Source organism: Amblyomma mixtum, chromosome 5 (assembly GCF_055824585.1).
Source record: "Amblyomma mixtum isolate Tamu chromosome 5, ASM5582458v1, whole genome shotgun sequence".
Classification (NCBI taxonomy): Eukaryota; Metazoa; Arthropoda; class Arachnida; order Ixodida; family Ixodidae; genus Amblyomma; species Amblyomma mixtum.
Window position 1 is genome coordinate 43,221,657 of NC_143016.1, and position 25,749 is coordinate 43,247,405.

Consider the following 25,749-nt stretch of genomic DNA (forward strand, 5'->3'; position numbering starts at 1 on the left):
CGAGCTACGGAAGAAAAATTCTAGGCGTAACGTTAACTGACCGGAATAGGGCAGAGTGGGTCAGGGATCACAAACGGGTTAAAGACATCCTGGTCTAAATCAAGAGGAAGATTTTGAGCTTGGGCAGGGCGTGTAATGCAAAGGCAAGATAATCGATGGTCCTTAACGGTAACGGAGTAGATTTCAAGAGAAAGAAAGCGCAGCTGATGGCAGCAAAAAGTTAGATCGGCGGATGAGATTAAAACGTTTGCGGGGATAGGGTGGTCGCAACTGGCACAGGACAGGGTTAATTGGAGAGACATGGGAAGAGGCCTTCGTCCTGCAGTGGGCGTAGTCAGGCTGATGATGATGATATATTTGCAAACTCTCATCCAACTCCTCCTCCTCATTTGAAATAAAGCTCTGCTGACTATAGACCACACAAAAAGCGCACGAATATGGCGGACTTACGGCTGGCGTTTCGGGATTCCTAGCGCACCACGATGGGCGGGACCTTCGTCATTGCGCGCTGCTACCAGGGTGTCGAACCGGAACCGAACCTGAACCCGAAACCGGAACCGAACCCGAATTTTCGCCCGGAACTGGAACCGAACCGAACCCAAACTTTTTTCGCCATCTTGGAACTGAACCCGAACCGGAACGATTCAAAGGAACCGTTCCGAGCCGGTTCGGGACTCGGTTCAGCAGCACAATTTGTGCAACACAGCATACTTTCTTTTCTGTTTTTCAGACCAAATGGGATATGCCAGCGCGTAGATTTACACACCGAAAGCTGTCGGCGCTATGGAGTGCGAAAATGGCATCCAGTAGAAATGGCATCCAGTTCAACAACAAAGCTGAAAGAAGTCTCGTGTATAAAATGAAAGCTAATTGGCGTTTCCGCAATGTGCTTTTGGTAGTTCTAAAGTATTTTACTCCAGATTGATGTGAAACGTTGGATTTTATATATCCCCCTTTTACTTGCTTACGTACAGCTTTACACGCATTGTTAGCACTGCTTTAACTCGTAAAGCACTGAGTGAGAATGGCTTTCCTTTTTCCCTTTTCTTTTTGTGGAGCACCATAAATACGTGAAGTATAGGCGCAATGACCCAATCACGTTGTGCAACATTTACTTTCCGAGGCATTCCTTGTGTCAGACAGCAGATAATGAATAAGACCTCTCACGATGGCTCAGTGGCTGTGGTGCTCGGCTGCTAATGCCAACCAAGGTCGCTGATTCGATACCGGTGGCGAGGTGGCATTTTGATAGCGGCGAAATGTAAAAATGCGCGTGTGCTTTGCGATGTGAGTGCATTCTGAGGAACCCCAGATGATCTACGCTAATCTGGAGTCCTCCACTACAGCATTCGTGATAGACTCCGCGCCGCTTTGACGCGTTAGAACACACAATACTATTACTACAATATAGAGAAATATGCATATGCGTTTTCTTTTTAAAGAATCCGAACATTTTTCGTTGCACGCGACGGAAGTAAGCAATGAAAGGCTAGCATGTAGCAGCGGTACGATACTTAGAAAAAAAAATTGTGATTACACAAAGAGGCAGTGCGGAAAACCATGCGCTCGCTCGGATGTGATAAACGCCTAGAAAGGTTCTACTGAAGTGAAATGTTACTGCGATAAAGTGATTTTGTGTTATGTCGATGCATTGAAATTGTTCCGCTTATATATAAAAAAGAACAAATGCCAATCGCTAGCGGTCAGCTTCGTCACGCTGTTCTCAGACTGCTGTTTCTTGAATTCTTTGACGGGTGGCCTGTATCTGCCTCTCGCTGCCGCACATGAGGGAAGCCAACAATAACCGAAACCAAGGAGCATAGGGGAAGTATTTTTTAAAAATAATGTGCGGTGTTCATCAATAGCAGATTAAAGAGTAATTATTTTTAACGATAATTGATTAAACTGAAAAAAAAAAACACATGCCGCCAGTAGGATCCGAACCCTTGACCTCCTAATTTTGTGTCCGGTGCTCTACCAATTGAGCTACGGCGACGATTTTTTCTTTATTGCATGGAAAGTGCCGAAAAGGAAAATCGGAGTAAGCCCATGCCACAAAACACCAGGCTGTGCAATACGAGCCCACCATACCTCTGCACGTCCCCGCCTCCCCATAGACATAAAAAGTCTGAGAGGCACACCCATGCATAGATAGGGGAGCCAGCAAGCCCTTCCAGGGTAACATATAGTCCCCGCATCAAAGCGCACTGCTCACGAAACAAAGGCTTTGATGACCGCGGTGATCCGGCGTGGCGGTCCATCATGCGGCTCTTCCAGAGACTAAACAGTCCCATCAACATAATTAGATCACACGGCAAAACACTGTTTTTCTCCACTGCAAAAACACGTACTAATCCGTGCTATTTCAATGTCCTTCTCAGGTGTACGTTCGCCGTAATTATGTCTCAGAAGAGCGTAGCATCATTGCACAGAATAAAAAAAAAATTATCAATGGTCTTTGGCGCATTGCTCAAGCGCCAATTCACCGTCCATGGCACAAACATCTCCTCAGCATGGAGTCATGCCTTGACAGGCAGCGTCTATGTGTGAACTTCAGAGAAAAACGTTTTTGCAGCAGAAGAAATACACGTACATTCGCTTAACACATTTTATAACACCGGTGTTAAGGAACTCCAGAAAAGGTTGCGGATACAACAGTACAGGAAACAAATACCCTGTAAGTACCTGAGTCGTCTGCCTTCTGGAGAGGCTATACAGGTAGTCTGAAGAAAAAAGCACAGTCCGCTACTTCCGCGCTGCGGCGACGCCTGTCTAATCGTTTTGGCTTTCGGGGGTACCTATGTGTAGTGCAACCGAACCATGAGAGTGTTCACCAGCGCCACCCTCGTCAATAGCAGCGAACGTAATTCTTCTTCTTTTACCGAGAGTGCCACATAAAAAACGTGGTCGAACGGTGAGGGCGGAAGCTGTGCGAGAACCCTCGCTTCGGGTTGTTTGCGTCTGAGGTTTGTGTTGGTTCACATGCAAGCGAATGGGTGACTGAGCGGCGCGTTCGTCCCAGCGAAAATTTCCAACTTATTGGAACCTCGCCGCTCACCACCGTGACGACTCAAAAACAAGTTTTTGCACTGCGGCGGCAGGATTCGCTAGCGTTTTCGTTTGCATATGCAAGAGGCTTCATGTTTGTTGGCGTTCTGTTGTGGAACGCTTTGCGACGGAGAGAGAGAGACTCTTTAATGAAATACATAGAATTTAGCCGGCGTTAAAAAATCGCTGGCATGCTACTCTGCATGGGGGGGGGGGGATTTGGGAGATAAAGACAGAAGGAGAGCAGTGTGGAAGAGGTAAAAAAAAAAACGAAGATAAAATGCGGCCATGAAATGGGTACTAAGGATGGAATGGCGATTATTGATGTAACCTATGGAATGATGGAGTGCATAGTCCGACAAATGGGCTAATGAAGTTCACTGCATGAAGAATGCATCAAGGTAACGTGCAAGTGAATTTAAAGCTTATCGAGATGTCCAATGTCTTTTAAATATGTAAATAGGAAGTTCCTTGCAAATCTCTGTTGCCTTCGGCAGGCTAAGGGACCTAAAACTTTGTCCATTGTTAGGGGCACTGGGCAGAGCTTCTGCATGCAATGTTCATAGTATGCACGCTCGTTAGCACGCAGGGCACTCAAGCAAAATATGTTCCACAGTTTCTATCGAGGCACAGTTGTCACAATGCGGACTGTCCACTTGTCCAAAACGGTATCGCAAGCCGTTTTTATATGCAGCATTCAGACGAAGTCGATGATAAAGTGCTTCCAGATGTCGAGGAATTCTGGGTGAGAGTCTTGATCTAAGATGTGTGTGCACACGTGCAGCATGCACAGCATTCTACCTCAGGTTGATCGGCTGCAGGTAGATGGGCCATTTTAGACCGCAGCTCTTACGCGCCCGTACCCGCGTTCCGGGGTAGTCGGCGTAACATGTTGTCCAAGTAGCAGAGCTAATTAAACGCCACCTGGAAGGTGGCTGTCACGGGAAGACCCCAAGAGTGGCTATAGCAGCGTAATACGCCACATGCCAGGTGGCGTGTGATGAGTTGCGCTTAAACCTCGCATTACCGACAACTGCAACCGTCTGTCAATTTTTTGCCAGTGAGTGCCCGGATGTGCGGTCACCAAATTATGCACGCGTGTGCACACACACACACACACACACACACACACACACACACACACACACACACACACACACACACACACACACACACACACACACACACACACACACACACACACACACACACACACACACACACACACACACACACACACACACACACACACGCGCGCACGCACGCACGCGCACACACACACACACACACACACACGCGCGCGCACGCGCACACGCACACGCACACACCAAGAAAGGGCGATCAGTCACGAGGTTGAACTTTCGCAGCATATACGTTCTGAGCTCAAATTAACTGTTCTCTGAACAGTGACTTCGCTGAAAGTGGCGATTGTGCGTGTTTATCAAGCATACAGCTTCTTCACGCGCTAAGCAGTCTTATTAACAGGAAAAGTTCACACGGAATTCCGGTGTCCTTCATTACTGGCACAAATTATAGTGTAAGGTATGACCTCAATGTCCTTTTTAAGAGACTGCTGAAGTGAGCTATGTCTCAAACGAACAAAGCGTCACAAATAATTTCGTTGTTTAATAGTTCCTCGTTGCTTGCAGATGTAGCAATTCACTGATCACGGCACAAACATCCCCTTGGCTCGATGGCATGTCCTAACACGTATGGTGGACGTTTGAAGTCTAGAAGGTTTTTGGGGCCTATTGAATGTACATTCTCTGAACGCGCTTGGATACAAGGCCGTCAATAAAGGCTAGGTAAGGCTGCACGTACAGGAAGTAATGACCGATCAGAATCTTTGTCAGCTGCCTTTTGGAGAAGCCGTACAGGTATTCTAAGGAAAAGCGAAAATTAAGGAAATAGAATGTGTCAGCACAAAATTCCCTCACGACTATATACATAAAGACAGATGAGCATTTAGTCACCTAATAAGCACAGCTGCCTGGAAGCTGTGGTTTTCGGTTTCGAAAAATTAAAATCATGAAACATCTCTTGCTCTGATGAAAATCAGAGCAAAAGATGGCGACGACATCAGCATAGGCCAAAATCTTAATTTTACACTTTAGTAGAGAGAAGCCATGAGTAGCTGTGTTTTCGAAGAAACTGAGCTCGAGATATATAACACCAGTCACAAAGGCGATGTAGAACAGGTGATGCAATTTAAATATTTTAAATATTTAGATGCATGCTGCAGGTGTGCCGCCAGAGTGTTTGTGTGGGGGGGTGACTGGCAAGGATTTTTGTGGTAACGGAAAAATGTATTGGTTGTATATACCTGCAATTACAAGGCAACCTCCGCTCATGGTGGGCGCATGCAGCGGTCCTGACAGCGCCCGCGCAAGCACTTTCCACCGGAGAAATTCCCGATTGACACGAGCTTCAAGAGAGACTTATTACTCTTCTGACAGGGACTCCGAAACTGCTGAAGCTGAAAGGTTTTGTACAAGAAAAATCCATCAGCTTTTCTTTTTATATATCTCATCAGATAGAGTCTAGTATACATAGACGGTGTACACAATTCTGAGTTCATTTGATTTCGCGGCTCTTGCGTAAATTTAAATCTTTTTGTCGCGAACAGTAAAACATCGCGCATTGAGTAAATTTTGCAGTGCTGTTTTATATGCTGATATCACAAAGAAAAGTAAGCAGCAAAACAAGGTTGAATAAAAACCTACGTTCAGAATTTTTTAGTCTGAACCCGTTTGAACCCGTTTGAACCGGTTCGACGCGACCCGGAGCGGTTCGAACCGGAACGGAATGTCCCGCCGGAGCCGAACCCGGAACTGAACCCGAAAGGCGTGAACCCGAACCTGAACCGAACCCGAAAAAATTTCGGTTCGACACCCTGACTATGTCACACAACGTGCGAGACCTCCCGCCGACATTGCCCTTTCTCTTTCTCGCTCATCTTCTTTTGTCACTACTGTTCTTTTACTTTATTATTTCATTATTATTTCCTGCTATGCGAAATTCATGAGCCGGGACACTTTATTTTTAACTCTTATAAATAAATGCCACCATAGTAACGATCGTGATTATGAACTTAGATTAAGGGCCGCCTAGTACTGAGCGGCACTGATTGCTGGGCCAGAAAGGTTTGGCTCGAAAAATAAATGCAGTCGCTCGGGGGTAAGCCAGAGGGATATTATTTAAGGCTAAAATTTTTAAAAAGTAAAAAAAAAAACTTACAATCACGAGCACTTGAACCGTGGACCTCCCTATTGTGAGCCTGCTACTATACCCGCGACACCGCAGAGGACAGTTTATTTGTTGCATGGAAAGAGTGCCGAATAGGAAAGTATGCTTATGCCATAAAATACCAGGCCGTATAACGAGCCCACCGTAACCCTCCCCACCTTCCCAAACATCAAAAGTTTGGGAGGCGCACACATGCACCTATAAATAGGGCAGCCAACTCTTCCAGGGCTGCATATACGAGGTCTGTGAGAAAAGTATCCGACCTTTGGTCGTAGAAAAAAAACTGGCACAACTGGAGCGTTGCACACCTAGTCATCTTTAAAGTAGTCTACTTGGGACTCCACACACTTCTCCCAGCGGTGCTGCCATTGTGGGAAGTATTCCGAAAAGGCCCCTTTCGGAATGGAGTTTAGCTCAGCTGTCGTTGCAGCCATAATGTTCTTCCTTGTCTGAAATCGCGTTCCTTTCAATGGCCTTTTGATTTTGGGAACCAGCCAGAAATCGCAGGGGCCATATCAGGACAGTAAGGAGTCTGTTGAACTACAGGAGTCTGGTTTTTCGCCAAAAAATCTGAATCGAGTGCGAGGAATGTGCAGGAGCATTGTCGCGATGGGTGCGCCAATTTCCTGTTGACCTCAGCTCCGGGTTCTTGCGCCGCACAGCATCACGTAGGCAAGGGAGGACATCCCTGTAGTACTCTTTGGTCATTGTTTGACCCTGTAGAGTGCGTACTCGTGGTTTGCCACACAGAGGGTGTCAAAGAAAGCAGTCAGCATCACTTTCACATTGCTGCGCACTTGGCGGGCCTTCTTAAGTCTTGGTGACATGGAATGCTTCCACTGTGACGACTGGGATCTGGTTTCCGGGTCGTACCTGTACACCCAAGACTCGTCACCAGTGATTATGATGTTGATGAAGTCGGGGTCACTGTTTGCGGAATCCAGCATGTCCTGTGAGACTTCAACACGAAGCTGCTTTCGCTCCACCGTGAGCAGCTTCGGCACGAATTTCGCCGCAACTCACTCCATGGCCAAATCTTTGGTGATAATGGAATGTGCGGAGAAATTGTTCATGTCCACCTCTTCCTCAATTTCTCGAATAGTCACGCGACGGTACCGCATCACCATAGCGTTCAGTTTGGCAATCACCTGGTCATTTTGGCATGTTGATGGCCGATTGGAGCGTGGCTCGTTCTCCACCGGTGTGCGGCCATCTTTAAACCAATTATACCACTGCTTAATCTGTGTGCTGCTCATAGCATCGTCACCGAAAGCCATCTGAATATTTAGAATGGTTTCCACTTGGCTGTCGCCTAGTTTATGGCAAAATTTGATGCAGTAGCGCTGCTCCTTTCACTGCGCCATTTTCCTTGCAATAAAAAACCGGCGAGAGCACTGCGCACTGCCTCACTCAAACGCTGCTTCCCAGCGACTGACAGCCAGGCGGGAAAAAATTCGTGCATGCGCATGAAGGTTCAAGGTGACCTGATGCAAGCGCGCTTGTTTCATATCCATCAGGTGTTCGCAAAAAAAAAAAAATAAAGTCGGATACTTTTCTAACAGACCTCGTATACTCCCTGCACCAAACCGCACTGCTTACGGAACAAATATTTTGATGACCGCGGTGATTCGACGTGGTGGTTCATCATACTGCTCTTACAGAGACTAAACAGTTCCATTAACACAAATAGACCACACGGCACAACACAGTCTTTCTCCCCAGTCAAAAAACGGATACTGCAGGGTGTGACTTCAACGTCCTTCTCGGGTGTTCACTGTAATATGTCCCAGAAGAACATAGCATCATTCCACCGAATAAAACAACGGTCAATGGTCTCTGGCGCGTTGCAAAGGCGGCACTTCACCGTCCATGGCATAAACTCACCTCCATAGCATGAAGCCATGCCTTGACAGGCAGCGTCGATGTGCGCAGTTTAAAGAAGAATATTTTTGCAGCAGAAGAAATGCACATTCGCATGACGCGTTTTAAAACACTGGTATCAAGGAACTCCAGAAAAGGTTGCCGATACAGCGTCTCCAGGATTCCCGCCCATGCATCTCGGAAGATGTCGCGACTGCCGGCGGCGCGTAACTGAACGGCGATGAGAAATAAAAATAGATATCTCATCACGCATGAGAGGTACAGACGAGCACTCTCACCGAGGAATTAAATACTTATTAAAGTTTTTTTAATGCAGTTTAAACAGTGTGGATTAACTATTACGTCATCCCTGCGCAGTGAGATATGAAGCCTATGGCGAGGTCGCGAAAAAAACCCCACTAGACCTCACTTTGTCACTCACCGTTGCCGTAATTTGCAATATATCTGCGATACTCGCAGTTTCAGATAGTGAAATGTCCCATCTTTTATGAAATATAAAGTTTTACATTTGAATGAAGGAAAAGTTTTCCCACACTGTTTTTCTATTCGTCATGCATGCATCCTCAGCATCGACAAGAAACGTGTGGCGCCCTCTCTCGTTGTGTTTGGCTAGGCGCACGTATATGCTTTGATCGATTTGTTTGGGGAGGTTGATTGGTTTGGTTTATTGGGGTTTAACGTCCCAAAGCGACTTAGGCTATGGGGACGCCGTAGTGAAGGTCTCCGGAAATTTCGACCACCTGGGGTTCTTTAACGTGCACTGACATCGCCCAATAAACGGGCCTCTAGAATTTCGCCTCCATCGAAATTCAGCCGCCGCGGCCGGGATTGAACCCGCGTCTTTCGGGCCAGCAGCCGAGCCCCGTAAACAATGAGCCACCGCGGCGGGTCTTTGGGGAGGTTAAGGGATGCCGTATCAATGCCCCCTTTTATCAAAAGTGCCCTCATCGGAGTGAGGCCACAAACATGGGCCGCTGCAAGAAAGCGCGCGCCTTTTATTGGTACATCCATAATCTGCGATTAAAGCCAGTTAATTGTCTTACCGGTCATCTCGTCAATAATAGCGCATGTTTTCAACCTATGTTTGCAAACCGGAATTTTCCTGACCGCATGAAATATGCAACAATTTCTGTAATCTACAAAAGCGGTCAAAAAAACTTGCCGATAAACTACAGGCCTATATCGATAGTTTCGATGTTTTATAACGGATTTAGGAAAATTCTTGCGTGTCGCATAACGAACTTCTTTCATAAGTCAAATGTTATAAAAATCGCCAATTTGGTTTCTCAAAAAATAGGTCGACTGAAAGCAGTCTATTAGAACTTAAGAAAAAATCTTACAAGGCATCGAAAACGATTTGCACACTGTAAGAATTTTTCTAGACTTTAGCGAAGCATTTGGTTGTCTTGATTATAATATCCTCATAAGTAAGCTGCAATCATATGGTATTCGTGGAGGTATTGGCATTCCCGAAATCCTACCTTGCTAACAGGCAACACTGCGTGTGGGCACATAACAAAACATCAGACTTAATTTCAGTAAAATTCGGAGTACCTCAGGGTAGCGATAAGTCCTCTTCTGTTTTAATAAATGTATCAATGACATTGAAAAAACTTGATTGATTCTTCAATTCACTCTGTTATATATACAGATGAGAGTACCCTGCTAGTTTCTGGCTCAAATACAGACCAGTTATTAGTGAAATGCAATGAAGTACTGCTGATATTGTCATCTTGGTCCAAAATAAGCTCCATAAAAATAAATTCTCTCAAGACAAAAGCGGCCATATTCCGAGCCAGAAATAAAGTCTATGCAAATTACTGGTACTCTGAGCTTGGGATGCGACCAGATACAAATTGAAAATGAACATAAGATGCATGAGGCGTACTTCTCTTTCACCTAAATGGGGATAATCTTGTTCATTATCTCTGTAAAACACTTTCATCAGTAACTGGCGTTTTCCCTCGATATCGGACCTTCCTACCCTTGAAAGCAAAAATGAAAATATATTTCGCCCTTTTCATTTCCCAATTAACTCAAATGGCCACCGTAGTGGCTCAGTGGTTATGGTGCTCTGCTGCTGACCCAAAAGACACGGGTTCGATCCCGGCCGTGGCGGTCGAAATACAATGAAGGCGAAATTACAGAGGCCCGTGTACTGTGCGATGTCAGTGCACGTTAAATAACCCCAGTGGTCGAGATTTCCAGAGCCCGTCACCACGGCGTCCCTCATAGCCTGAGTTGCTTTCGGACGTTAAACTTCCATAAACCATAAACCATAAACCAAACCATTTACCAATTAACATATTGTAACTTAGTTCGGGCTGCTCCCACAAAGAGCAATATAAGTAGTATTCTTGTCTTACAGAAAAAGATGGTCTGTTACATCGCCAATCTTGAACGCATGTCGACAACACAGGATGCATTTGTGTCGTACGGCTTCATTAGAGCAGATCGTCTGTACGAAACTCGTCTATTGCACACATTGTATTTTTCATCCCTTGCATTTTGTAGACATTAAGATCTCTTCAATCACTGAGACAGCGCAGTAGCAATGTGCTGACAAGAAACACCGACACATAAGGGCAGTGCCACGCTTTCGCACAAACAACAAGCTACAGTCTTTAGCACCATAACGTCCCCGCTACTTTGAATATATATATTAACACTGTCGTATATAATTCAAAACAACTGCGGAACCATTTTGTAAAATTACAATAACCATGCTATTGTTTACATAAAATCATTTCAAACTGCCGCATTACAGATTATCGGATGATTGCTTTGTATATTTTATTGCAATATGTGTTGCATATGTGTATGTGCATATATATGCTTTGTGTATTGTTTTCACCACGAAATAGTTGCTGTATTTTCTTTTCCTTTATTAATTTTTTCTTCTCTTCTTCTGCTGCAACCAGTTCTGTCTGCTGCCATGTAAATGGTTCCTGGGCCTTTGTCAAACCACACATCTCGCTTTTCGCTCAGGAATCCATCCATTGATTGATAACTGGAAAATAAAATCTGATTCTGATTCTGATATAGAGAAGATGATGAGGAAACTTTTTTCTTGACAAGTATATTTATTATTGTGCACGCATTAAGAATACAAAGCAATGAAACTTCCCGGTCTTTGTGTTTAAGTAGTGCAACGCATGATTCAAGGACGCTAATGCTTAGAGCTCACTCAGCGATAATTGTATATAGTTGCGGATAGTTGTATATAGTGGTACTTTTATGTAGTTGTATGATACTTGATCCTTTTTGCTAATTGCACTGCGAATCCTAGATATTAAAATCGCATATTAATCGCTACAATTTAGTCTCAACAGCAGTCGGCTCTTCGAAAGTTATGGCGGTGTGGTCAAAATGCAGTACGGATGCGTTGAAGCCACTGTACCTCTATATTCTCTTTATTGAGTATAGTGCCAATTCTGTATGGGGTACAGGACCAGTCAAGCCGAATTTGTTAGGCTTTTTGCTGTATTTCTCTCGTCTATACGTTTATAGATGCAAATAATCTTGAATTGTAAGTACTGCCGTATTCTATAACCTGAGGGGCATAGAATGGATAGAGTCTGGATCTTTCTTAGCATGATGTCCTGTGCCTGGCCACAAATGGGCACAGGTGGTGAGGAGGAGCGGCTGAGCAGCAGCCAGCAGAGCGGCGGACGTGACTGCTAAGCGCGCAGCTATTGGCGGCGATCGAGAAGATCGAGGCACCTGCCACGCGCAATTTGACACATGCGGCGCGCCTGGCACGACCAGAAGCCCTAGCCCGACATTATGGCAACAAAATAGGTGTATACTACGTGGACGCCTCCGGCCCTCACCACGGGGGATGGTACACGGTCGCGGTAGTTCACAACAGCAACACAGTTAACGGCCTCACCTTCAGAGCCCACAGTGCAACACAAGCAGAAGAGGTCGCGATTGCTCTCGCGGCCTCGCATTCCGATTCAAAATACATAATCACCGACTCGCGAGGGGCCCCTCCCAAGGCTTCACTCCCTTCCTAGCCTATTGAATCTACCAAAATTGCATACGGGATACGGACCCCACACACCGTTACCTTATATGGGCCCCTGCTCATCAGGGGTTGGCAGGAAACGAGGCAGCAGACGGAGCCGCCCGTGCGCTCTCTTACCGGGCTGTTTTCTCCCCCCACCCCATCAGGAACCCGATTCTAATTCAATCTATACCTTCAAAGATATTACAACCTACTATCAAGACAGTCATCGCCTTTACCCTCGCCCATGTAAAGGCCTGAAGAAGGCGGATGAGCGGCTCCTTCTCCGCCTTCTCACTGATACATTTCTGTGCCCGGCAGCACTAAAACATCCCCCCCCCCCCACCCCCCCTTTAACGGCACCTGCCCGTACTGTAGTGAGGTGTCTTCTGACACCTATCACATGGTGTGGGCCTGGCCCTCCAACCCGGCTATTCCCCCATCCCCAATCCAACCCGGGAGGACTGGGACGCGACTTTGCTCGGCTGCCACGACTTACAGGTCCAACAAGCCTTAGTCGGGCGCGCCCGGGAGGCGGCCACCGCCACTGGGATCCCATACTAGGGACCTCCACCTAGTGCTTGTAAGGATCAGTCCCTTACGGTGAGATCCAAACATACCTCCTGTCCCTTCCTAATAAACGTTCCTAATATCGTTCCTAATAAACGATAACCTGGGGGGCATAAAATGGATCGAGTCTGGATCTTTCTTAGCATGGTGTCCTGTGCCTGGCCACAAATGGGCACAGGTGGTGAGGAGGAGCGGCTGAGCAGCAGCCAGCAGAGCGGCGGACGTGACTGCTAAGCGCGCAGCTATTGGCGGCGATCAAGAAGATCGAGGCACGCGCGATCTGACACATGCGGCGCGCCTCCCGTTAGAGTTCTAAGAACCAGATGACCTTCAGGCTCAGCATGGGAGGAGCATAGCTTGTCGCTCTAAAAGGTCCACTAATTAATATCGCTTTGTTGTCAATGGCATCATCTCACAATAAACTAAGAATATGGGAAATTTCCGCGACGCCTCCGGCAGCGAGCTTGCGAACCACTCAGGCTCCAGGCGAGCCGGACCGCAACGACGGGACAGCGGCAGCTGCGAGGCGATCCTGGCAAGAAATTTGCTTGTATCCCATTTGTTACCTGTAAGAAACACGGCATCGATAACCATCCTGAAAAATGATCTATTTTCCACATTTCTCTACCAAAAGGTCAAAGCCATTTACGTCAAAGCCAATCCGAAGCTCATTTGTATGAAGCCGGCGGACGGAATCCAGGATTGCCGGCCGGTCAGCAGGCTCGGTCCACTTCACGTTCGCACCAGAAAAGACAAAACAGCCATGGGCGTCCCGATTGGGGGCAAAGGGGAGGAGGGAGGGTGCCTGCCCCCCCCCCCCCCCCCCCCCCCGCCCTTGGAATTTCGGATATGTTTTATGCAGTAGCAGAAATCAATTCCACAGCTTGATTAGCACGCTGAGGACTCGCATATCTGTATTAAACACCCTTCAGGATTGCGAGCAAACTTTGCATGTTACACACTATAATGTAGACACTGCTGCTGACGAAGCCATCATTGCGCTGGGTCCACAGAAGAGTCCTCATGGCGAGGGAACCGATTATGCAGTTGTGTGTTAACAGAATTCTATTGGTGTACATATACAGTCTAACCAGCTTTAGCAGTACCGGTTAGAGCAACATATCGTCTATAACAATGAACAACAGCAACACTGTACGGTTCAACATGTGTTCGATGATAAAATAATCATCATAATCAGCCTGACAACGCCCACTGCTGGGCAAATGCCTCTCCCATGTCTCTCCAATTAACCCTGTCCTTTGCGATTTGCCGCCACCGTATCCCCGCAAACTTCTTAATCTCATCCATTTTTAGTCTCACTGTCGGTGCTCTTCCACCTCCACTTGCACGCCCACTTCCTGCTTGCTCGTTTGCGGTAGAACAAAAAAATTGTTGTTTAAAGATGGTAAAATAAACAGCTTATAAGAATGCGGTCATATCAGATTATCTCTTTTAACAATTGGATCTGGTCACTGAGAGCCAACCACGCGTGAGTCAACCAGTAAGCGGCTATAGGATGAAATTTGCTGGTGTCGTAGTTATCACTTCAACGAACACCTCGGTATTCGCCAAAGATCCTCAGAAATTATACATTTTTGGCATTCATCTACTCCAGAGCTTGTTATAAACGTAAGCAACCAATACTATACCGGAATCTGGTTCGTGTAGGGTGAATGTTTTAATTCGGCCGCCGGTCTATAACCAAGACCCGGTCGCCGACGGTCGGCAGTTTTGTCGGCGTCGCCGGCCTGAAAGCATGTCACACTACGAAAACATCTGGTCTTTGGTCGTGTTGGTGTCGTTGTCGGCCTGGTGTGAGAGCTTGGTCTGCCACAGACAAGGTCTGCCGAGCGGCCGGTCGATCGTCGGTATCGTCGTCGGGTGTGCGTCCGCGTCGTGTCGGGCTAGTGTGACCGCCCCTTAAGGAAACAAAGACTGATATATCCACAATTGCATCAGAATCGCTGCGTGTTAGTTTTATTCATAAAAGAATGCATAAGTATTTGTACGCTCTCTGCCGCATGCATGTTATGGTATACCCGTCGCGCTTGACGGGGTGACGACCCCTGAGGGGATTTTACATGTTTTTACCTGGCCTCCTAGCGACATTCGTTAGTTGTAGAAGAAAATTTCAACTGAATTTAATTAAATCAATCAGACTTCCGGGTCACATTTCGAAAGCATTTCTATTAAAATAACGAAAAGTTGGGCTAGTTAGATTGAACTACACATCATGGTGCTAAACAACGAAGACAACAGAGAAGATGACAAGACAGAGCTATTAATTTGGAATAACGGAAAGTTGGGCTAGTTGGATTGAGCTTTACATATATCTCTGTTATACCAGTGTTTCAAAAGTAACAGCAGCAGCAACAACATAAAATGATCTACGGGCACGCATAAGTCCCCTTAAGTGTGGATTTTGATAGCATTAGATTTCACAAATGTCGCAGTTTCTGTGGAAACTTCTTTTAATATTTGCGCCAGCTTATTCTCAATTGTGGGCCCATCAACAAGCATATTCGGACTGCTAACTGCAGGGGCATGCAGGTATCCGCTATGCTGTGACGCTGCCGACATTTGCACATACAAGATATTTTTTCTGATTCTTAATTTTGATTTTCTATCTAGGTTGTTTAAAAACCAGATTATTCACTATCCGGTGGGCAGGTTGTGATGACGTCACAAGGTCGCGTGAGCTCTCTGGACTAAAATTCCACCTGCAATGGTGGGTAAGTTGTGATCACGTCACAAATCACGTGAGCTCTCTCCGCCAATCAGCGAATTTCATGGTATCGGCCATCGGTGGGGTATCCACGTGACGACAGCTCTGATGCTATCCCATTCAACTACACGCAGGATTTCCGATAAACCATTTGTGCACATCATGTGTTCTCATGCTCAGTGATTGCATACATCGTTCATGCAAAAGAGAGCTGTCTCAGAACTTTGGGCTTTTTACAAAGAGCGTGTAAACCCCGGAGCGAGGCAATTGCTTAGTCTCTCACGGTAAGACGGCAGAGCAGTGCTGCTTTCTCGTAATAGCCCATAATTATTAGATGACACGTACTTTGCTTAAGTGACTCTTACGTGCTGAGCACCGTAAGCTGATGGCTGTGCTTGGCTTCCGTGCAACGCTTTACGAAGGCTTCTCCGAAGTTTTCTACGCACCTGATCCCGTGGGAACACATCTCTTCGGACAAAAAAAGAAGATTCCGCTATTTTTGCCTGCAGCCGAAATACTGCCTCCCAACAAAAGACTGAGCGCCATGTTGCAGTCCACCTGCATTTCACGCACGGCGTGTAAGGTAGGAAATAAGGAAAGACGCATCACACGCGAAATGTCATCCAAGCGTGCCAAATCCTTCGCTAATAGGAAGTAATAAACTAAAGCTCCAATAACTTTTACGGCTGTTGTAGTTGCCGCGATCAGTCATTAAATAGCGAGCAAGAAGGGGCAACGGAGGCAGCGCCAATGAGCAAACAAGGCGCCCTTTCCGAAGACGCGCAATCAGCCGGTGTGGCTTTGAGGTGGCGGGGGGTTGGAATTGGGCAAGGTGCTGGATGATGGCGAGGGGAGGGAACTCTACATGTGTCCACCGGTGGTGGTCCCAGGAACGGGACCTTGTAATAACGGGGTACGGCGGCGACCGTCCTTTGCAGATGTCAAGCACGTCGCCGTAATCAGTTTGTCTCCACCGGCCGCCGCTGCGGTCGTGTTGCAAGCACCTACAGTGGGCAGCGTGGGAAACGCGCATTTCGCCCCGAGGCAGGCGAAGATGCGCCTCGCGACGGCGCCGACGCAGCCTGCGGCGCTGTCCGAGACATACCGTGTACGCACGTCACCCCCAAATGGAGCGCACGGGCTTTTATACGTGTCTCGAGACGTGACGGGGTCCCAAATTTAATGGCTCCACTTACGATGTATAGACTCTGCCGGCAGTGGGGACGAGATGAAAGGCAGATGCTTGCAAGTTTAATCGCATATATGTCGTCATGGAAGGACCACCCTTAATTATTACTTCCTGCGAATAAATAAATGCTCGGGACCCCCCCCCCCCGAACACCAATAGCCTTGTCTTAGAGACTGATGCAGTGAAGACAGCTCGGGTGGGCCTAAGCTTAATCTGGAACGTGAGCTGCATAACACACGGCAAATTGCGTTTCGATCACTGTACGTTGTCCGCTATTTGTGCACTAAGTTTATTCTATAAATAGGGCCCGTACATGCTCATGGAGGAGTAATATATATACTATTAAAATTTGTCATTTGTCTGATCTCGCCTCTGCTATCTCGTGGCAACAACCTTGTAGGCTTATTTGTAATACCGGTCATTTTATTTGCGGTTTTCGGTTAATCATGGGAGTGTTGTTAATCACAGCCAATCAAAATTTATGCGTGACGGAAGACTGCATGAATTAGGATGCGGCTCTGGCGTTCACTTTAATAATAAGGCGGTGGTTGGGCTGAAAACAGTTCACTCAAAATAGGTTGTTGTGGTTTAGGTACAAAATATGCAGTGCATCTATTTTGTAGCAACATCGTCCATCTAGAAGAAATTGGCTCAGTGCACGAGGATGCGTCAATCATAAATTCAGCGCTTGAACACACGATTCATTCATCAACTCGCTTTACATATCTTGAGAAGCGATGCGCAAACACGATGCGATGCGTGCTCGTTTAACAGTGGGAACAAATGCAAGCAAATTATCGGCTCAAATTTGCGAAACACAAACTGCTGAATGCTCTGACATTAAGCGTAGAAAGTTGGGCTAGTTGGTTGGTAGTACTATTATGATACATTCCAGCGGCTAAAAAGACACGGACGAAGGTAGACGAGACAGGACGAACGCCGGTTCAACTGAGGTTTATTTCACAAACAGCGATAATATACAAAAGGGGGCGCAAGGAAAAAGTAATCCGTGACAAGATTAACCCATAATCAAAAAAGTGCAGAAGGCTCCTTTGCCATGCCACTCATGTTTTCCACATAGGCGCACCTACTATCTATCGCCTACCTGGCTGAATCCACCCGTTTGCCTTCAGGTAATCTATTTCTTTTTTGTTTAGCGCCACAGAAGGGCTGCTGACGCAGTTTTCTTTGTCATTGAAAATACAGAACGCTTCAAAAATTTCTCGGCTCTTTTGAGTCTTAAATCTGCGCATCACACTTGTCCTTTCTAAAAACGCCTTACATGCTGGCTTGTGTGAGCAACGGCGAATGTGGTCGGCTAGGTGACCTCCGCCAGATAACGAATGGGCTGTCCGGCGATGCTCTAGCAAGCGTTCGTTGAGGCAGCGTCCCGTCTGTCCGATATACCTTGCTTGCTAGAGCAAGCAAGGTATATCGCTTGCTAGAGCATCGCCGGACAGCCCATTCGTTATCTGGCGGAGGTCACCTAGCCGACCACATTCGCCGTTGCTCACACAAGCCAGCATGTAAGGCGTTTTTAGAAAGGACAAGTGTGATGCGCAGATTTAAGACTCAAAAGAGCCGAGAAATTTTTGAAGCGTTCTGTATTTTCAATGACAAAGAAAACTGCGTCAGCAGCCCTTCTGTGGCGCTAAACAAAAAAGAAATAGATTACCTGAAGGCAAACGGGTGGATTCAGCCAGGTAGGCGATAGATAGTAGGTGCGCCTATGTGGAAAACATGAGTGGCATGGCAAAGGAGCCTTCTGCACTTTTTTGATTATGGGTTAATCTTGTCACGGATTACTTTTTCCTTGCGCCCCCTTTTGTATATTATCGCTGTTTGTGAAATAAACCTCAGTTGAAGTCCGGCGTTCGTCCTGTCTCGTCTACCTTCGTCCGTGTCTTTTTAGCCGCTGGAATGTATCATAATAGTGAATGCTCTGACTTTTGTTGCAGCATGGCATGTTCGTGTCGTGGGCTTGGAATAAACATTTTTTGTCATACCCACTGGGGAAACACTATGTTTCACTGTGACAGAGACTGACAATGGGGCGTGCACAGGGCGTCACAAGCAGGCGGCGCGTCACCTAGGCGTATGATATAAAACTGAACGAGCGGCCATGCCCGCTGAAATTATGTGTCATAGAAGTTGTGGAAGTAAATTGTGGAACGGTCTTTCCGGAAAGATCAAGTAACCCATACCAGAATCTGTTAAACATGCTAGTACAAGGACAACGCATCATAATCACGAACAATCCTTAGCCCCAATCTTCGCTCGCACTAACACATTTAAGTATAGTTTTTTCCCCCGCACGTTCACTGAATGGAATTTTTAAAAGCAATTAATTTTAAACATTTTTAAAAGCAAAGATTTTGTGAAAGGACTAGAAAGCCATATTTTACATACTTAACATATCCTCTTTTCCTTCAAAAAGAGTTATTTGTCATGCATTTCGCATTCTTATCATACATGAGATATGTTGTTGCCATTTATTACCCAATATTACTTTCATCATGTAGTTGTTCTTGTAAGAAATGTGTTTTTTCCCATGTGTTCTTTCTCGCATTGTATATGTTCTTGTTGTGTTCTAAATTTGTATGCCCATCCTGCTTGGGCCAATACATTGGCCTGCAGTATATGTAAATAATAATAAATAAATAAAAAGTATGGCGCGAGCAGCCTTCCGCCCCGCACTCCCAATCCGCGGCTGCAGCCTTCCCGCTCACTAACCGCGGAAGGGTTCGTGCTCGAGGGAGCAAAGGGAGGGACGACACAGTGCGAGCACTCATAAGTAATTTATTACGCTTGCAGATAATACACAGAGCGGGCCAGCTTTAGCGACAGAACTTCAACGAGGCATTCCTCGGAAGTAAATTTCTGCGTGTAGGGGCGGTATCGGCTGGTGTAGGGGCGCGACTTCGGCGGTATCGGCGGCGAACGTTCGCAAGCGCATAGAATGGCGGCCGGGTCTTCCTGCGCACGCCGCGTCCTTGGGCAAATGCCATCCCCGGGCATTTCCGGGGGAGGTGACGGGAGCGCGCATTTGCTGAGCTCGCTTCGCCGAGTGGAGGAGCCAGATGTCCAGCGGCAGGGCGTGGGATATTCCTGCGCGGCTGCAACCGCTCGCGATGCTGACCGGATCCCGAAGAGACTCTCACCAGCTCCGCGGAGTTGTCGTCAAAGCATTAGGAGCAGTTATGAGGGAGAGGAACGGGGCCACTCTCGAGATTGTGGCGCCGGCGGCGCTGAGCCGAGGGGTTGTACCTACTACCTACTGCATCGCTAAGGGACCTCTCCCTGGAGTAGACGGTGTGACGTCAGAACGGTGCGGCCCGATGGGGAAAATCGTCCATTTTCTTTTCTGAACCGGTTTTTCTACGGTCGAGCACTCCTCCACCGCCTTTGTTCCCCGATTCGAAACGCTTCGCAGCCTTTCTTCTACCGGCGAGAGCCCCCTCGGTACAGCGCATGTTTTGCCCATCGGATCGGAAACACGTGCGCTGATCACGTAGGCAGGGAGAGGTGTATTCCGCAGAAAGAACTGTGCCTAGACCACTCAATCGCCCGTATCTTAGGCTAGAATGACAAGAAAGCGACGGAGGTGGCGCCAGAAGATTCGCCGTTCTATGGCCGATGCGCCGACGTGAAACACGTACGCCTGCGATAGATAGGACGGCCGTGAACTGCCATCACAACCACCCCGCAGAGCTCGAGAGGAGAGGGGGAACATATTGCATCTCTCATCGTCGTTGGTTGAACTGCTTGGCTATGCACGCCATGCTTTGGTGGGAGCCATATTCTACTACTTCCACGGTAACCACCCTTCGGTTGCCACGGCTCTCAAAACTCAACATCGAAGCTCAACCCAAAGAACGGGCTGCGCTGTGGAACGAGGAAAACTGCACCGCATGTATAATTCAAGCAATGTTGCATGCGTTAGTGCAGTTGCTCGAGGCGTGCACTTCGCTTTGTGAGTTTTTACGCACTGCATGCTCATCGCATTCTGGCTCTCTGTTCTCAGATGTATGGCGGAGTAAACACAGGAGCTATTCCAGCGCACAACCAGAAGATTCCAAAGCACAGCAATTTCAATGGTTTCTTTTTAAGATGGACGCCCGTAATGCCAGGGCAACAGAAATGACACCGCTCGAGTAAGGCGAGACACGGGAAATCCCTGCCCTTGAATTGAAACGAGCTTCAAATTAATATCTTAAGTCCGGCGAGCAGAGCCACATTCTGCGTATATGGCAGTACAGGCTGAATTTATAGCGAGATTTAGTGGCAACAGCGCCAAAGACGGGGAGGCGGAAGAGCGAACTCGTTTCCGAGGTTGTAGTTTATGGGGGTTTAACGTCCCGAAGCGACTCAGGCTGTCAGGGACGCCATAGAGAAGGTATCTGGAAATTTTGACCACGTGGGGTCCTTTAACGAGCACTTACATCACGCAGTACACAGGCCTCTAGGATTTCGCCTGCATCGAAATGCAACAGCCGCGGCCGGGGTCGAGCCCGCGTCCTTCGGGTCAGCGTCCGAGCGCCATAACCACTGAGTCACCACGGCGGCTCAAACCAATTCTGAACTACAAATGGCGTCATTTTAAAACAGTGAATACCGGAATTGTCGTTTGATCTTTTCAAGTCAGCGTTGTCAAAATCCTCTCACCATATGATAAATCAAAGCTTCGGCGAACAAGCTAAGAGACTCAGGGAAGCTGCAGTCAGATACAACTCAAGAACAAAGCTGCTCATCCCCGACAAAGGACCCCCCTCCAGCCAATGGCGTCGGCCGATCTTCATTAATCTACTAGCGTGACAATTCAAGGAGGGTGCTATCCACGACTATGGTTGGGCACTATTTCCTTTCATCGGACACTGCCTGCGTTGTCGCGCAATCAGGCTCACGCTGAGAATCGGCCGACGCCATTGGCTGGAAGGTGGTCCTTTGACGGGGAAAAGCTGCTTCGTTCTCGAGTTGTATCCGGCTATAGATACCCGCATGATGTGATCCTACTAGGTTGAAATGAAGCAGTGCAAAAGCTTAAAATCTCGGCTTCGATGCAAAGATCAGACAAAGGACAGCCACTAAAAAAGTTTACAGTCATTCTTGTCACCCACGGCCTTTCTCACGGCCTTAAAAATGCGGCCAAGAGGTGCGGTGCAGGTGTTGTCTTCTCAGACCCAAAGAAACTGAAGAAGATTTGTGCGATTGCATAAAAACGGCTGAAAAACGAATAGTAGCAGTATGCTTATTTGGCAATATTATGTACAATATGCCCTCGAGGTGAGGCTAAAGCAAGAAGACCAAGCATATCTTCTGGCAACGCCTACCCCCCATTAACACATCATGGAAACGGTGGCCGAATGGACAAAAGAGAAAAAAACAATGAGCAACGTTATCACAATGCAAAATCGTTAATGATAGATAATAATAAATATCAATTGATAGTAAATGAAACATTTCATAATGGTCACATTCAGGTAAAAAAAAGGAAGACAACACGCACGCACGCACGCACGCAAGCACTCACGCACGCACTCACGCACGCACGCAAACACACACACACACACACACACACACACACACACACACACACACACACACACACACACACACACACACACACACACACACACACACACACACACACACACACACACACACACACACACACACACACACACACACACACACGCGCGCGCGCGCGCGCGCGCGCACACACACATACACACACACACGGACGCACGCACAAACTAAGTGTACAGAGTTAGCTGAAAGTTGACCGGTGGAAAAAAGAATCTTCAGTTTCTTTCTTAAATACAGGCACAAACACTATAACTTTCTAAAGCAATCTGAATAAGAGACTGAGAAGCATTACACAATGTTATAATTTGATAATATGTTGTTTGTTTACCATAATTTGCTCTTGGTCTTGCAGTAGATAGGGCAACTGAACGTAGACCATACGCAACATTTCTTGAATTGTAGGTATTGCAAAAAGAGCTGAAGTCATGCTTGACTTTATAAAAAATGTGAAGCGCCGAACTCAAATTGTATGAATGAGAGAAATTGCGGACGTGAAATGTTTAAAAAAGGTTTGCTTCAACAGATGGACTTGAACCTATAGAATAGAACCTAATACAATCTCAAAGACCATCGGGATTAAGCACTGAACAAAGTTTGTGTCATGCTCTGAGTGTGTTCGTAAAATTCTTTCTTGCGGTCAAAAATACATTGGCAACACGGGATGGTGTATTAACAGACGTCTGAAAGAACATGAAAATTATTTAAGTTTGACTAGGCCTGCTAATCTACCTGAGCATTCAGGAGAATACAAACTTTGCTTTCCGTTGTTTCACTAGTGTGATATATTGTTCAAACACAGAGCCCGATTAACACGAGAGATTAGTGAAGCGTACACATCAAGACAAAGATGAAGATAGTGCATCAGCAAGCCCTCCATTTTCCTGCAAGACGGTGAAGTTGTGCATCTTGACACTAACTAGCAACACAGGCGTTTGTTTGCCCACGATTCATTTATATTAATCATAGTTCACAACCAAAGTTTATTAACTTCAGTTGAGAGGCAGCGCTCGTCCTGTGTTTCCTCTCCATTTCTGCCCCCCTGTTTCGCGCTGTTGTCTTTAAAAATGTGTCACCAACTTTCCTGTTTAGCTATAGTGCTATAGGAATTGATGAAACGCAGTGGGAGCAGCGCATCAAATAATATATTGGCCCGAAGCTTTGACTGTTTCTCTGATCATGCGCAAAGCCGCCGGCACGCGGCTTAATCGCTTCGTTTGTGGCGCGAGATGCGACATCGAATGATCGCAGCCACGCTCAGCCACTTGTACGTTGTTTGAGATCGTTGTGGTTGTTTTTCGTGCTCTGTCTCGAAAATTCTGTGCCAGCTTTAAATTGAGCGCAGCCGAGAGCAGCGTTGATTCTGTCCCTCGCCGACCGCCGAGCTCGCTCGTTCCTATCGCCGCCTCCGCCGATTTATTCGGTTGCTTCTGGGCGCAATTGAGCCCAATAAGTGTTGATTTAGGAACCAGTTCAGTGGGATTGCCCATCGTCCAAAAGCGCTGTCACCACCACGTGACAGGTGCTAGTTAATGGAGGTCCTTGTAGCCCTCTGGGATCCGCCGAAGCAGCCGGAGCCGTCTCGTTGGGCAGACAGCGGGAAGAAGCCGGCCCAACCGAAAGCCACCGTCTGTACAGACTGCCACCTGAGCACGGGCTGTACTACCGGACCACAGGTGAGCACAGAAAGAATCCTGACCATCGACGTCAACCATGACTACGGCACCAGCGTCTATTACACTGCACAAGCCACGACAGCCGCCAGCGTTCAACGGCTCACCAGGTGAGGATCCCAGTGACTGTCTCTACCAACTGGAACGTGTGCTCGGGCTAATCAACAATTGGGACGACCGAGCTAAACTAGGCCATGTTTTCTTGCACCCTGGAAGGACTTACAAGAACGCGGTATGAAAATCATAGGAGCTGTCTAAGGCGTTTGCAAGCGTCATTCGGAAGGAAAGAGCACAACTACTTCTTCTATCACGTATCCAGTAACCGAACGAAACGGTGCTTGTGTATGTCGGTGAGATAAATCACCTCTTTCGGTGCGTTTGCCAGTGAGGCGACCTCGATTTAGAGAACACTAAGCGCGAGTCCGCCGCTTGCAATGACCGCTCCAAGTCCCCTCTGCTAGCCACCTAGAGAATTAACACTGCTACATGCGGGGACAATTTGCGGATCTGGTCCGCAGGATTGTTCGCGAAGAGCTGCATCGGCTGCTGCCTCTGCCTCAAGTAGCGAACCTTGCGGAAGTCCGATGTTAGAGGGCACTTGGCACTCCTGTAGCAGGGAACACAGCACGACAAGCGCCGGTCATGAGCGACACCACTGCACTCAGTTCCCTTATCCCCACCGTGCCAGAGCATCGCCTTCTGGCTCCCACCGGCCCAGACTTCGAGCGACGAGCAGGACCAGGAAGTGCGACCCCTGTCGAACCAATGATAACCGCCCTCTGTATTTTAACTGCATCGAAGCCCTCCGATATTGCCAATAGCGAAGGAGGGGCCTGCGTGGCTTGTCCTACGGCGCACAGCGAACAAGGGAAGTCGAAGACCACTGAAGCCACGCGGACTACTCACCCCGACGTTCATCGAGGTTCCCATCTCAGTAACCTCACCGCTTTGCTTCGTATTGAGCTAGAGCGCGGCTACCCGCGGAAGGTCGCCCTGCCTTCGAGGGGGGGGGGGGGGGGGGGAGTGAAATCAACATCCTTTGGAGGTGAGGTTACTTCGCTACGGAGCAACGGAGATCCATCAACGACTACGGCGCCACGCTTTGAGACGAAGCCCATGACGACCCGACTGAGCAATGTGGCAACGTTGACTGCCAAGAAGACACACACCGTCCACGAATCGCACATCCGACGAAGCCGAGCCAGGACTCCAAGGCCAACGTCAAGGCCAAGGCCAATCGACCTTGAAGTGGCTATCAGCGGTCACTCAGTAAGTGCCTCGGTGGACACAGAAGCGCACTACTCAGTCAGCAGATGACCGTTTGTGGCTCAGCCCAAGAAAGCGACGACCGTTTAGGACGGCCTCAAATCCCTACCACTGAAGGGAACCTCAGTACGCCTTCGGGATGGTGCACTGCAAGAGTAATCGTAAATGAGCATAATTATCCTGCCAGCTTCGTGATACTTCAGCAGTGTTCCTGAGCTTGCGCATGATAGCCTTGGCTACTTATGCGCCATTAAACCCAACACAACATAAAATGCAGCAGTGTTCTAGCGACAAGATTTTGGACGTGGACTTTCTGAGTGAACATCGAGCGATCAACGACCTTCGATCCAATGACGCTTTCGTAGGAAGAAAGCATACATTCGAAGAACACCGTGAAGGATGACGTTTATCTGAGTGTCATGGATGGAAACTGAACGTGCCACCCCTGTCAAGCGTCCACTTGGGTGCCGGTGATACTGAGACCGCCGAAGGCATCTTCCAGGGAAACGCACAGTTGCTCTTAGACCTTGGACTCATCATCGCAAGAGGCATCGGCTGT